Source organism: Uranotaenia lowii, chromosome 1, assembly GCF_029784155.1.
Source record: "Uranotaenia lowii strain MFRU-FL chromosome 1, ASM2978415v1, whole genome shotgun sequence".
NCBI classification, from domain to species: Eukaryota; Metazoa; Arthropoda; class Insecta; order Diptera; family Culicidae; genus Uranotaenia; species Uranotaenia lowii.
In genome coordinates this window covers 127,272,255-127,288,841 of record NC_073691.1, presented here as the reverse complement: position 1 = coordinate 127,288,841, position 16,587 = coordinate 127,272,255, and positions in this window count along the sequence as shown.

The window sequence follows — 16,587 nt, the reverse complement described above, 5'->3', positions numbered from 1 at the left end:
TTGTAGCTTCGATCAAAGGATCGGACGCACACTACTCAGATGCTCCCCGCCGATGGAGTCATCCTACACCGTTCGCGGACTGCCGTTGGTTCCAGCTCCTCTGCAGGGCAGTCATGATCCGGGTGAACCCATCGCTGACCGCGTGCCAAGTGTTGGAATCCGCACACATCCTCTGTACAACGTTATCTGCTGTCGTGTCAGGCCCACAGGCGGCAAATATGGAAGTACGTACCGCCGCAAACCTCGGACAGACAAACACCACATGTTCGGGTGTTTCCTCTACGTCACCACAATCTGGGCAGTATGGCGAAGCCACATGTCCAAACCGGTAGTGGTACTTCATGAAGCATCCATGACCAGTCAGGAATTGCGTCATATAGAAGTCCACTTCACCGTGCCTTCTTCCGATCCAGCTCCCGATGTGCGGGATCAGACGATGGGTCCACCTTCCTCTCGTTGAGCTGTCCCACAGCTGCTGCCAGTTGGACATCGAGTCCTCATTGGCGAGATCTCGAACGTTGGGCGTGTCTCTGTTGTCGTAGCAATAGACATCCTCCTCCAGCAAAACCGAGATGGGCATAACACCCGCTACTACACAGGCGGCTTCGGACGACATGGTCCGGTATCCGCTGATAACCCGCAGGTTCATCAGCCGCTGAACGCTGCTAAGTCGCTGCAGGTTACAGCTTCCTCCCAGGGCCTGCCTCCAGGCCGCTGCTCCGTACCGCAAGATCGAAGTGGTCACACTTGCAATGATCCGCCTTTTGCTGCTTTGGATAGCCGAGGAGTTCGGCATCATTCGTGTGAGTGCGGCCGTGGCCATTGCCGCTCTCTTGCACACGTGTTCGACATGGCTCGTGAAGCTGAGCCTGTCGTCAATCATCACCCCTAGGTACTTAATTGCGCGTTTAGACACGATGTTGCACGGTCCAACGGCAATGGTACCTGTTTGGGGTGATTTCAGGTTGGTGATAAGCACCATCTCGGTTTTGTGGTGGGCTAGACGCAGGCACTTGGAGTGCATCCAGCGTTCCACTTCCTGGATAGCTACCGTGGCCAGTAGCTCAACCTCCGCTGTTGAGGAGCCCCTCGCCAAGAGGACTACATCATCTGCAAATCCTACGAGTTCGGCTCCCGATGGGAGGCTCGTTCGTAGGAGTTCGTCGTAGGTGATGTTCCACAGAACCGGGCCGAGAATTGACCCCTGTGGAACACCCGCCGAAACCTCTTGTGTTCGCAAACCCTCGCCGGTCATATACTGCAGTTGGCGATTGTGGAAGTAACTTTCCACAAGCCTATACAGATATGCCGGGATCCTCATTTGGATGAGCGACGACGCAATCGCTGTCCAACTGACACTGTTGAAGGCGTTCTTCACATCCAGAGTGACAACCGCGCAAAAGCGGAGCCCTCTCCTCTTGGTCAGCCTGGCTCTGTCCGCTACCTCGATGACCGAGCGGATGGCATCTACGGTGCTGCGACCTCGACGGAAACCAAACTGTTTCCCCGAGAGTCCGCCCTCACTTTCCGTGTATCTCTGAAGTCGGTTCTGAATCACCTTCTCCAGGACCTTACCCGCTGTATCCAGTAGACAGATCGGCCGATATGCCGATGGGTCTCCTGGACGCTTACCCGGCTTTGGCAGAAGAACAAGTTTCTGCCGTTTCCACGTGTCAGGAAACACCCGTTCCGTCACGTATCGTTGCAACGATGTTCGGAACATATCGGGGAATTCCCTAATCGCGGCCTTCACCGCGACGTTCGGAATGCCGTCCGGTCCGGGGGCCTTCCTCGGTTGGAGAGACTTGGCGATCTCGCGAAGTTCTTCCACCGTTATCCTCTCTTCGGCACTGGTGTCCCAGTCATACGGGACTGTTGGCCAGCGGGTAACATCGTGCTGTGGGAACAGCTCATTGATTATGACTCTCAGTTTATCGGGGCACGTTTCAGGTGGTGCGCCCCCACTTTTAGTTCTGCCCATGACTATCCGATAGGCATCACCCCATGGACAGTCGTTGGCGTCACGGCATAACTGTTTGAAACGTGCCCTCTTGCTTGCGTTGATGGCCCTGCGGAGGGCCGATCTCGCGCTTGTGAAGAGTGGCCTACGCTCCGTTCGCTCTTCTTGGGTCCTTGCGTTCTGCATCCTGCGCCTTGCCCTATGGCAGTCGGCACGCAGACCCGCAATTTCCTCCGTCCACCAGTAGACGGGTGGCCTAGTGCTTTTATGCTTGGCCCTTCTCGGCATCGCAGCATCGCAAGCGCGAGCTAGAACCCTCGTCAGTTCTTCCGCGGACAGGTTGTCCAGGTTCCTCTCCCAGTGCAACGCTTCGACAAAGACGTTCTGGTCGAACTGCGTTGTCTTCCAGAGGCGTTCTCCTGTACGAGACTCGCGTCTACCTGTCCGCGTACTTGAGCCTAGCCGATAGCGAATCGCGAAGTGATCGCTATTCGTGTAGGCCTCGCTCACCATCCAATCGCTTACCAACCCCGGGCTACCGAAGGTGACATCTATGGTTGACTCGCTCCCGTTCCAACTTTGGTAGGTACTGGTATTCCCTACGTTGGCCAGATCCACATTAAGCCTCGCCAGGGCTTCTAAAAGAGTTTGACCTCTGGGGTTTGTGAGGCGGCTACCCCATTCAACGGCCCACGCGTTAAAGTCGCCAGCAATAACGATGGGGCTTTTCCCCATTAGCACATCCACCATCTTGTCAACCATAGTGCCAAACCTCTCCAAGGACCACCTTGGGGGAGCATAGCAGCTACAGAAGTAGATCCCGTTAACTTTGGCCACCACCATGCCTTCGTTTTCCGTCGCCACAACTTCTTGTATGGGGAAACTACCTGTAACCCATATCGCGGCCAGTTTGGCATCATCAGTCGCCCAATTAATGCCATTCGCAGCTCTGCGATATGGGTCTGCCACTAGCGCGATGTCCAACTTTTCCTCAACTGTCATCTGCCGCAACAGCTGGTGTGCTGTGTAGCAGTGGTTGAGGTTAAGTTGGACGACCTCTATGCTCTTGGCGCCCGGGGTGGTACCGCCTGCGCCTTTGTGTAGGCGGGGCACCTAGGGTTGCCAACAGCGTGGTCTCCAGCGCAGACAGGGCATTTAGCAGGCTTTTTGCAGTTAGCCGACTTGTGGCCGGTTTCGCTGCAGCGCCAGCATATGCCACTTCTGTCTGGCCCAGTGCAGTCGAACGACTTGTGACCGTTCAACAGGCACTTGAAGCACCGGTCCGGTTGCTGGGGGATGGATATCTGACATATAGACCATCCCACCTTTAGCCGCCCACACTTAAGTGCGGCGTTTGCTGCTGCAACCGGAAGTTTGACCAGCCCAATCTGCATACCAGATTTGGGAGGGCCATTCCGCAGACGAACCGTCATCTGGTCAGAGCAGATTTTGCACTGCTCGACCAGTGCCACCCGCAGTTCGTCTTCCGTCGTGACTTCATCCAGGTTTTTAACCCGGATGGTCACTTCCTTACAGAGGGCACGCACCTCAGCCTTGTCACCAAGGGCTTCGGCGGCCTTAGCCGTAAGGGTCCCGCTGGAGTTTCCAGCACCACGCTTCAGTTCGAGGATCATCTCGCCGGTGCGTGTCCGACGGATCCTCCGAACTTTCTCGCCTAAATCGGCGAGATCTTCGTTCGTACGCATCTGTCGCAAGACATCTGCGTACGTGCCCTCAGGTGCTTTGACGACAATCGCCTCGCCCCTCTCCCTGACGCGACGTTTGCGTCGTTGGGGTTGGGGTTTGGCTTTTCCCGTCTCCGTACCTTTGGGCCTTCCCCTTTTGCGCGATACCGTCCGCCATCCGGTATTTGCGCTCGTCGGCTCATCTGCCTTTTCGGCAGGGCCTTCCGCCCGCTTGGAAGCGCTGGCCGCAGGATCCTGCCGGACAGACGGATCCTCCGCTCTTTTCTTAGGGTCCCCGGGTCTGAGTTCCCCGGGAGACCCTCTCTTACGCTTGCTGTTGCCAGCAAACGCAAGGCTGCCTTCTGTTTGGGCAAAGGCATTGACCTTCTTTGGGCGGATGGTGTCCGCCCTCAGAGGGGTCTCTGCCGGCCCTCGCTCTTTTGGTCTGGCGGCCTCGGGCTCCGCAAGCCGTTCCACCACAGCTTTGTTGGCTGCGATGAAGAGCTGCATCACCCTGGCTAGCTTCTCGCGTATTTCCTTGTGGATGTTGGACTTCCCCTTCACACATTCCACAAGGTCAGCGATGCCAGCCATGGCCGTGACCAACTCTACTGGAGCTCCCGGATCTTGGAGTTCCGGGGAGCTCAGTAGGTCTTCCAGCGCTTCCTGTACTTGATCGTACGGGTCCGCTCGCACATCGCTCGGTGCTTCCACCGACGTTGCCGTCGGGTCCACCGGGTTGGCAGATTGCCTAACCGGTGAACGCCTAAGGCTACTCCCGCCGAACGGATTCGGGCTTTCGCCTTTATCCGTTCCGTCCTTTTTTGTTTCTTTCTGATTTTTTGGCATATTTGATCCCACGAGTAATCAGGTAACAAACGGTCCACTGCGCCAGTGACCTGCTTAGCGCAGCAAGGACTGGGATACTGTGGGGTGTGTCCCGGTGCCCCACAGGCAACCGTTAGAGACTGGCGTGACTTAACGACCCGCCAGCCTTCCAGGTACATCGGCACGGTTAGCTTCACACCTTCACCAATGGAGTCGGTTTCCGATAGAAATTCCATTGTCGTAATCCAAATTCGTTAGCGAGGGTCTTCATAAGGGGGGGGGGGGGGGGGGGTAGTTCTCTCGGCCGTACATCTGCATAAAGCAGACACGTTTCCACTCTGCACCACGGGGAGGTGGAACTACGTCGCGGAGCAACAGAGTAGTCTTTTTTTTTTATTAGTTGTTAACCCAGGTGGTAAATCCATTTTACGGATTGCATTCCAAGGCACGGCGAGCCACCGCGTCCCCCCAGTTTGCTACTCTGGGTCCATGGGTGCAATTGGACGACTCATGATACAATGCTAAGGAACACTGTACCCCCTACGCCATAAAGTCCACCTGGGGCCACTGACCTTTGTTCCCACCTCGAACTGTTTGACACACTTTGCTTCAATAGTGGGAGGTCATTTCGCGCTAGTGCGCTCCAAGGCAATACTCGTTTCCGAACCCTCTGATAGCATAGCCTCATTCTAACACAACTCGATGCGCGACCCCTCCTCTGACGAGTTAGGGCCCGACATCTCATCGTGTGAATGAGGTCCCCACGTAGCGCAACTACTAACTTTGTGAATCCAGTCCAAGATCCAGAAACACAAAGCGAGTTGTCGACGGCACTTTCTCTGTTCAAACACGCGGGTAGGGGGGGTAAGCCCCCTAGGCCACGTGTAGGACTCAGACTCCTCCGAACTCACAAATAGTGTTGACTTAAGTCACCACTCAGCGCAACTACCCGATCTTCAAGTCGGGCGCTTGACCACCCGAAGCGCAGATCGAGCTATAGAACGCCCTCATCAGGTCACACTCGCGGTTCGGGTGCAACATTTCCCGAAACGCGTGTCGAACCCTGACACCTCCGGCAGAACGTGCCTCTCGGACACTGACGTGTAAACACGTCCCTAAGTGATCGGCCCACCATTGGCCACCACTTTGCGCATCTACTCATTTTGCCAGACGGGTCTATACCCACCGAAGCGCAAAACAAGTTGGCGATCGCTCTCCCTCCGGTCGCATCCGCATATCAGGGTCATGACCCCCCGAAAGCGTGTTGGACCATCACGCTCACACCCAAGTACTGGTACCAAAGTACCCGGGTGCACCACTTCTTCCGCGCGGGTTTGGCGGGACCCGTCGACGGCCTCTAGTGGGTTTGGTGTAGTTCTCTTGGCCGTACATCTGCAATACGCCGGACTTGCAGACACGTTTCCACTCTGCACCACGGGGAGGTGGAACTACGTCGCAGAGCAAACAGCGTAGTCTGTGGTACGGCAAAGGCGTACCTCTACACTTTCATGCTTTCCAATAAAAAATGCCCTAGACTTACAGTTTCAACACCTATCCAAACTTTATCCTACGAAGCTCATCTGATGCTTGCCTATCCGCCTATTCTTCATGCCTTTACAAATTCTTCTACCTAGCGTTTCATCTCGCCGCACGTGTCAATGAACATATTAAATTAATAAATTTATCGGCGATTAAAATTTATCATCAATAAATGCTTATCGTGTCATTTCAGTAAATGATTCCTTTAAAGTTCAAGTCTAATCAGTTAAGATCAGTTCTTGATCGGGTCAAACATCCACCTGACGGTGAAACCACACTTTGACTTTCATAAGAGATGAAACAAGAACCATCTTAGTGGATTCATAAATTCATGCAAATGCCACAAATGTTCTGCTCCCCAGCTTCTGTATGACAAAAATTGTAATTGATTGCCCCCGAAATTCCTCCGAAACCTGTCTTGTTGTGAACCTGATAGAATTTCGAAGTCAGAGAAGAAAAAGACCTCCCACTACTTTTCGCGAGCCGTTGACGGAAGATAGCAATATTTTTTCGCTACCTGCTATGTATTTCCTCAAAAGTCGCGGCCTTTCCTTTCCTTATCCATCAGCGGGTGTGTTGCGTGCCGCGATTTTGGTTTGCTTTTGATGTATTATCCCGAGCTGTGTTGTACTCCCACCACCAATCATTCAAGGGGGCTTTCACAAAACAAGAAGCACCGAGGATAAGCTCGTTGATCAACTTAAAAGGACTTGACTCATCTTGGAATTTGAAGATTTCATTTCGCTGATAGAAGGGCAATCGGAGCAATTTTCATACATTCCTTTCTTTATTTGACTCGCATTATATATGTTTTTTTTTTCGATTTTCAACTTAAAAGTTACCAGAATGACCTAAGTTGTTAAACGACCATTAAATAAAATTAACAATAAAACAAATAATCAACTAAAACGCGCTGAGCAAGCAACTATGTTCTTTCAAAGTCACCAAAAGATCATCACAAGATGTGACAGAATTCATATCAGAATCTGCCACAGAACTACAATTGCTATCCAAAATGTCAAGAACGAGATCATTCCGTAAAATGGCTTCGCTACCCTATGACTGTTAACAAGCCAGAACGGGAAATGGAACGGTGATACCGCATTAGTCAGCCTATGTCGGGGTTTTCTCATTCCGAAAAATATGAAATCATACCGAGAAGTGGCGTATTCTTTCATCTGATTGTATGAAAATGTGTCTTTGTAACGCTTTCCCGGGCTGTCTCTTGATGATGAATTTCAATTAGCAATATGGAAATTTTGTGGCTTTGAGTAATGACGATTAACTTTTTTAACGAAGAATACAACGGCATAACCCAAGTAACAATTTAAGTTTTATTCCAACCTTAACAGTTTGCTTAAGACTATTTCCTAAAGGTTATTTACAAGCCAAAGCGTAATCTACGCTTTAGCACAACCACTTTAAAGCTAACATATGGACTAGTTGGCCCTACTTTGTTAACGTCTTTAAAGCTAACTCTATAAGCAATAATAAAACATCCAACAGAATAGTTTTATTCGACCTTATAGACATAGATTTAAGAAACCCTCCAGAGCCCTCTTAAGACTATCCACAGCTCTTTTAAAACTACGTCATGGATTCTGATAGGAATTTTACTGTGGGAGCCGTGGAATCTGATAGGAATTCTACTGTGGCAGCTGTAGAATCTGATAGAAATTATACTGTGGAAGCATTCTGTCCGTGTTTTTTTTCTCGTGTTATGACTTTCTCTCCCAAGCATTTGGTGATTGGTAAAGATTCCATTTAAAATAATTTAAAAATATTCTCATTTTTATTTTTAAGATATCTTAGCATGAAACTTACTGCAACCTCGGATTTCTGGTGAAATATATACGAAATAGCATCAAAATATAAGCGCGCCTCAAAGAAAAAGAAGGTTAACCGCATTTTAAGCATTTTTTTAGTTAAAAAATTATATTTTAAGGAAAATATAAATTTGCTCAAATTATGCGATTTTTACTTTGTATTGAAATTCATTAGCTCTACAACAAATAGTACCGCCAACATTGTCAAATTTGTTGAAAATGTCCAGTTTTTAGTATTATAGTATTAATTCCAGCAAGATGGCGTCAGTAATTTCGATTCAATTTCACAATCAACATGGCGTTCAGTAAGTTAATATTGAAAATCTTAAGGCAGTTGTAAAACAGTTGTTAAATGGTTTTGTGCCGGTTAGAAAAAAGTTGTAATAAAACATTTTTAATAAACAGTTTTGAAATGGTTTTAAGAGACCTTGAATCACAGCTTCGACTGACGTTTCTCTAAATGGAATACACGCTCATGATAGATTTATACATTTATGAGAAAGAGAAGTTTTTTGCAATAAATGAGAACATTTCGATTTGTTGCTTGGCAAAAGGCATACATGCAACTTTTTGTTTTGTTTCCTTTTGACTCTGATTAGAGGATGGTCAATTATCTTTAAATAATAAGTAGGTATTGTTATCAAATAATCTCAGACTGTTTTTGAATAGATCATTTCCTGTCATAAAGGGGCCGTTCACTAATTACGTAAGCACATAGGGGGGGTGGGGGGGTTTCACATTTGCTTACGATCTCTTACTAGGGGGGTAGGGGGGGTTTTCAAAAATCTTACGTAAGAAATGTTACATTTATGATTCGTCACAGCCATACGAAACCTTAGGTTTTAATTTTTTCTCACTACCTATTTGTTGGGTTTTTTTTAATGTAATGCTGTTCATCTTTTAACATCTTTGAATTAAAAAAAAAATGTTGGTTCTATAAAATTAATAGACAACCATTTCAAACAAATATGTCACAAAAAACACTAAATCACGTTATTAAAAAAGATCGTTGCTTAGAGCTTTTCATAATAACAATTTTTTAATTGCAAAATTTTCAGAAACAAATAGGAAATCTGCGCGTGATGACACCACGATTTGAGCGCTTTCAGCTCAAACACATACCAATTTTTATGGTAACATATGCTAACCTGATCTTTCACTCGTATTCGATTGTGGAAATTTACGGAAAATTATTCTATATTCGTTTATGACATTTCATCTGTTGTTTATTTATGAGTTGTGCTTTTCAAATGAAGTTATTCAGTTTAACTTAAAAAAAACTTTACTTATAAGCACGTAATACACATTTTTAATATTTTCAACCTATTTTTGATTTTTTTTGGTCTTTACTTTCTCTAGGATTTTAATCTCTTTTAATCACGTTTTTTTTCAAAAATTAAGGAGTTCAATTAAAAAAAAAAACGTGTCAATTTCTCGAAGAATTAAAATGTAAGATCTTACTAGGGGGGGAGGGGGGGGGGCTTTCAAAAATCTTACTTTGTCTTACCAGGGGGGAGGGGGGGTTAAAAATTTCCAAAATCGTGTTTACGTAATTAGTGAACGGCCCCAAAAAAACTGGCCTCAAAGCTGAAAAAACCCGCATAAATGAGAATTATAACCAAATGACTTCTTAAATCGTCAAACGATGATTTGAGGAAGCGTAATAAAACGTTTAACAAACGATCATATAAATTGTAAAATACATTGCCGTAATCGTGAATTCCGAAATTATTGTACTATGAATATGTAATAAGGTTATGTAACTGTTAAAAACTGTTAAAATAGTTGTATGGGAAAACTTTTCTGCAAACAGTAGGCTAACGATCTAGGAAACGATTTTATTAATAATATGCGACATATCAAACTATAAAGGTAATTGTTGCAATTGGAAGCGATAAAACGATTATATAATATGTGCTTCGGATGTTTTGCTTACGATAATCAGATAATCAGTAATTTTCAATGATCGGCCGATGCTAGTGGTTTTCATTCTGAATATATATCATCTGAAACTTGTTGAGACTGATGAAAGCATAGAATGAGTATTTTCGCTTGTGATGAAGCCTTATTTCTCCGCATTTGCTGAGGAGAAGCCGGTGGCTGCAGTCTTCTAGAAATGTTCAAGGGCGGTTTATCCGGAAATAATTTTGTTAACTTTGGATTGGATGACGTAAATATAGATTGACTTCGCATTGAGAGATAAATAAAACAAGTTATATTTTCGGCGTACTTGTAAATTAATTGTCTATTATATTTATTCTTATCGAATCACAAAAACGTTTATTCACAGTGTGCTTTTATTCGAACCCTAAGAATTGAGCGACTAGTGATGTAATTGTATTTAAATTTGAATGCGGATGCAACAAAGTTGATTTTATTTATCACATAAATTTGGCTGTGTTAATTTATATCATTTTTATAGCCCGCTTTTCTCAATTTTGAGTGATAATCCTTTTAAAACAGGTTATGCTATCTCAAAAAGAGGTAAAAAAGTTTAAGCGTGTAAATGTTCGTCTCGATTGTCAAATCATCTGTCACTTAGTTTTATTATGCCTACATTCACTGTGCCAATAAAACAGTTTTTCAACTTGGCTTGAACGCTAGTTTTAAAAGCGCATTGAGCGCATTTTTAAAACTGATACCAAAGCCCTAATAAAGACAGGAAAGTATGTGTTTTATTGATGCTTTAGCAATACTTTTGCAACTTTTTAACAACACTCTTAAGATAGTGTTTTATTCAAGTTTTAGCAAAACATTCAGGGCTCTTTTAAAACACACAATAAATGAAGCATTTCCTATGTTACAATAAACCCGTTTTAAAAATTGGATGCCATAGAAAAGTCTTCATAAAACAACATTAAAACTCAAAAAAGCCAATTGGCTCAATCTGTGTTACTTGGGAAGTGTGTTGTGCTTTAGCGATCAGTTTTCCCCACTCAGGAAATGGAAAATTTTCTAAAATGCAGTCGAAATTCAACGCGAATGTTAAATTCCATGCTAAGATTTTAGATTTCAGACTTTAGTTTCAGATTTCAGATTTCAAATTTCAAATTTCAGATTTCAGATTTCAGGTTTCAGATTTCAGATTTCAAATTTTAGATTTCAAATTTTATATTTCAGATTCAGCAATGAAGGAAGTTGACTATTTTTATATAAACTTAGAATTTCCATTTAAATTAAGAACCTTTTTAAAGTCAGAAATCTGTGTATAAATGGAAATAAAAAAAATCTGTTCTCATGAAAAATATTTGAGGATTTTGTATACTTTCCCTCGAACGTTCTATCATGAATAATAAAATACCTATAATCCATTACTGTGAAACTAAAATCAACACCCTTTACGAAACCAACAACATTCGAGGCTTAAGTAACTCATTCTACCGGTCCTTAAAAAGTAAACATAAATGATGAACCGGTTCCTTTTTCTATTCGCCGGCCAGGAGGACATTAGGCGTTTTCAGTAACTTTGCCAATCGAGGGACCAGAAGGAAACCGGCGACGGTCATAAAGGCTTAAGCTCCATGATTGTTTGACCTCGGGTTTTGTCAAACAATTTCCGAAACCCTGACCCATAATTATGACAACTTTCCAACTTTTCGGCAGACTTTCAGTTCAACCCGAGCGCACTCTATCGAATCGAGCAGGGATTTGTTGCCGGCCGACCCAGGATATTCGCACGAAAAGTTTTCTCGTCGTCTAGCAGGAAAGTTTTCCGATTTCCACCCCTGAAGGCGCGGTAGGATTTCCACTTGGAAAACTTTCCGATTGGTCAACTGGTACGCTAAACATAAAGAATTCGGTTTCCGCAAGACTGCCTCTTTATTTGAGGACCGGTTGTAATTTCACTTAGGCTAACATACGAAAATTTTGAAAAAATCTATGTTAGGCTCATGGACAAATGGAACATTTAATTGTTTTTGAAAAAATCACAAAACTTGTTTGACTGCAGCAGTTTTAGTGTTCACACCATTGTGATTTTGACGCACCTTAAAATACAGCGACCAACACAAAAAGATCCAGCCCTTTCCAAATAAAGAAATCTGATTTTGAATGTTCTCTTTTAAAATATTTTCAAATTTTTTAGATGAAAATTTTTCAATATTTCATGAATTTATTGGAAAACTTTAAAGCATTTTTCAACAACTTTTTCTGAACTCTCTACTAACCAGTTTACCGGCCGGAATTAATATGAAATCCTTTATTTGGCACAAGTTCATACAATACTAGGGAGATAGTAAAATATCTAAAAAATCTGCTGTGTGGTAGTGACTTAATGAATAGTACCACTGGGATACTGGTCAACGTCGTAAGGGGCGACTTATCCAGTACTTTCCATATGCGTTAGTCATTGTTATTATTATTTCTTATACGTGCGACTATCCCATTGGGATGGTGTGACCGTGATCTTGAATCAATTACCCGTCCCTTCAAACTCTCATTTGCAAATTTCCGTCTCAATTCAATGTATATTTATTTTATTTACATAGTATTCCGTCTTACGACATAACTTGACAAACATAATTCCTAAACTCACCGTGAATCTTCGAGTTTTTCTTTAGAGAAATGTGATTGTAATCTTTTTAATTGTATGTTTGGGTTGAAGTTTTTCTTGTAAATGATGAATATATTTGTTTACTAAAATTCTTTTTATGTTCCTCTTTCAGCATCATGGTAGGAAAAAGTGCGAAGTACCGGATGCGACTGAAAAACTTCTTTGGAATCGAATGTTGATATGCTGTTGATGGTGACATGATACTTACTTACTTAATGATCCCGCGCCGATCCTCCTGTGCATAGGGCCGTGGTAAAAGACCTCCACTGTTGGCAATCCGGAGCCAGCTTCTTCACCTGGTGACATGATAGCATTTCATAAAAGTTAGCCATAACATAACGCTCCTAGGGGAGGGAGCGAGTAAGCTTGAGCGTTACGAATTGTTACATAGGGGAGGGGGGGGGGGGGGTTGAGGTATGCTCATCGTTACGTTAGAATTTTTACTTAAAAATTGCATTTTAATCACAGATATTTTTATGTCATGAAATTTTTGCAGAATGACATGTGAACCAAAATCAGTTTATATTTGTAAGCTTTAACACGATTGAAACGGGAATTGTAACGTTTCCTCTTTAAAGATTCTGAAAAAGATTGTGAAATGTGTATTAAATATCCCGGAAATGACCGTTGGGAAACCAAATATTAGGTACATTTTTTCCAAGAACTCAATTAAATTATAAGACGAAAATTTTACTTTTTTTTCTCAATCAATTAAAAAAAATGCAATTCTGATTATTCCGACAAATATTTAAAAATGGAGTATATTTTGCCTAACAAGTTATGCTCCTTGAACAAAATAAAGTAAACAAGATGGATCATCAGCTTACAAGCACAAAGCAATTCGTAATAAGATAACCAATTTATTTTATCAGAGAGTTATCGCCAATGAGTACAAAGTAGCGATTTGAATGGATATAATTTTTCACCTTGGAAAATCTTTATTTGAAAACATGTGATTAGGGGGGGGGTTAATTATCAGAGTTACGTAATTTCAAAAAGCGCCTAAGGTTACAATATCACTACTTCGAATGTCTCTATTGAGACGATTGTACTTGTTGATCGGTAGAATGTTATGTTTTATCATTTTATATAATTTTAGACTTGAGAACAAAAAATTGGAGCTTGTAAAATGCTTTAATGCATCTATTTTGAAGTACCTTTAGCGAAGGTACATTGGTAATATTGATATGCCCCCAGTAGACTGCCCCAAACGACCCGACTTTTAAAAAAGTTATGCGCTGCAGGCTAAAATTAATTCTATGCATTACTAGATCTCATGCCAAATTTGGACCAGATCGGATCACGGGAACGGGTCGCTGAAGTTTGTATGGGAATTTCAGACATTTTGTTCGGGAAAACCATGAAAAACCAGTTATGCATCATAAACTTTAGTTTCCTTCGGCTGATTTCTTTTGAATACGGTTTTTCTTAAAGCCCAAATTCCAGAGCAAATTGTCTCAAAGCCCATACAAACTTCAGGCTCGTTCCCGCAATCCGATCTGGCCCAAATTTGGCATGAGATCTAGTGCTATGCATAGAATTAATTTTAGCCGGCAGCGCATAACATTTCACAGGTTTTGAATCTCCCATACAAATTTGGGGCAGTCTAGCTCCCAGACACTTATGGCGTGAGTATACCGACTATGTACAAAACTACAGTTTTTGCAGAATATGCTTTGGCATAAAGAAGCAGGGAGAAGCAGGCTTTATGCGCCTATTAAGCTTAATTCTGATTTAATCAAATATAACATCGAATATGTGTATAAAAACTATATACACATGAGTAGGCATCTGTTTTATATATTAACATTGAAATAATTTTTATGTTGAAATCTGCTTCAGTTTTCGAGAAAACGATTTTATTATAACTGTTGTCTAAAATGCCAAACCTCAAACCGTCCGGGCTAAATGCGCCTATTTATATTTCGGGCAAAATTTATGTTTTCTGGCAATATTTCCGTATAATTAATTTGAAAATGCTAGAAAGTGATAACTTGTATACGACAAAGCTGTAATTTTATAAAACTACTAGCAGACCCGGTAAACTTCGTCTTACCATGTTAAACTTGGCGTCCATTTTCCATTTTTTTCGCTTATTAATTTAAAAAATCATTAAATATTGAGTTGTTAATTAACGAACATACACATATAAGATCTCAGTGAAACTTCATGTTTCTTTGAAGAGATATAATTTACTTAACTCTAAGGCGTACAACTTTCAGGATATTATGGCTAGCATCTTACAAATGCTAAAACCACCAGACCACAGAAAGAGTACTATATGTGCCGTGATCGGGATTCGATCTCATGGACTCTGGCTTAGAGGACTGGAACGCTACCCTCTAGGCCAAGACCGGCGCATTATATCGCATTTGTGAACTTGTCTTAGTTATTTTTTACGTTTCCCTCCTTTCCGTTTACTCAAATTTTCCCGCTTAATTCTATCGAATTGTATGTTGATAATATATGTGTTTCATTTATTGTATACCATTTAGTTTACTTATTCCGCTATGTCAAGTTCCCATTAAGGATTAAATCGAATTAAAAAGTTTCTCATTGATTGGAATTTATTGTGAATGAAACTTTATGGAAAAATAATTTTGAATATCGGGAGTATTTGCCCAATATTCTGCCAAACGCAGCACTTTCAGCGCCCGAGTAGCTTTGGATGGTATATTTTTTAGAACTGAAGAAATAAAAACACATTAGAGAAGATTTTTTTTTACTAACCATATTCAAGCAGCTTTTTGTTCACTATCATCACCTTTGGAAGCAGTGTTAATTAACATCCACATTTTCATCAAAATCATATCCAAAAAAATCACTTTTTTTATTTGTTCGAGCAAAAAATGCAAATTAAATTCCTTTGAACATTAACCCAATCAATCATGAAAACGATTGGTTTCGAAAGGAGGAAAAAATATATTTATATTTTCTGTTATTCAACCGATTTTTCTTTTTTGTTTTTTATCCTAAAGGAAATGTCTGCCAATTCAAACCATTGTTTTTAAAGATTCTAACTGAAGCATTGGAGTGTTCTGATTCAAAAATTTCCTGAACAGTAATGGAGGTGATCTGCGATTTCATTTAAGTTTATGTGATACCAGCTGACCCGGTGTGCTTTGCTACACCTTCCAAAATTTATTGAAATTTGTGGTTCCTAATTATTCAACTTTTATTTTTTTTGCACAAAATTTTAAATTCAATTTAAAAATCATTTAAATTTTTCGTCAAAATAAAATTGTACCTTTTTCATTTTGAAAACTTCATAATTTTTTTTAATCAATGTGTTAATCCTTTTTATGACTCTGGATCTCTTTGCTTCATAAGTTTAAAACTTAGGCCTAAATATTTTGTTTATATATGAATCTTCGCTGTCCCTTTTTAATATGGAGTGGGTCTCAAACTTTCATAGAACATTTTATGAATCAAAAAAACGCCAAGGGACATTTATTTCACCCATTCGTTCTCGAAATATTATACAAATTATGAGAGTGACCCCCTTGCCCATTCCTATATCCCTAATGGAAGGAAGGGGGATCTCATAACGCTTCTTGTATACAAATACGATCTCATGTGATATATGGCTCCCTTCTCTATAAGTTCTCGAGATATTCTAAGTATGGATGACCCTTTCTTCACTTTATATATAAGATATGGGGGCCTCAAACCATCGAAGAAACATTGCCCGTACATAAATATACTCTCATGCAAATTTGGTTCCATTTTCTCGATAGTTATCGAAATATTTAAAAAAATGTATGAGAGACCCTTTTCCCACTTTTTATTGAAGGGAGGAGTGTTAAACCACCGGAAAAACATTTCTTGTGCTCGAACACCTTCTCATGACAAATTTGGTTTCGTTTGCTTTATTAGTTGTCAAGTTATGCTAGAAAATTTGTATCGGAGCCCCTCTTCCAATCTATTTTCTACCTGGAAGGTGGGGATCAAGATCAAACATTCCGTGTATTTAAATACACTCCCGTGATCAATTCTGTTCCATTTGCTAGATTGTATGCTCCCAAGTCATATTTTTTCCATTTGTTAGATAAGTTCTTGATTTATGCAAAACAATCGTTAGTCTTCCCTAACTGTATTCCAATTGAAGGAGAAAGAAGTCTAAAAAAAAGGAAATAACCATTTTACGTATCCAAATGCTTTCCCATGCCAAAGTCGTTTCCATTTGATCGATTAGTT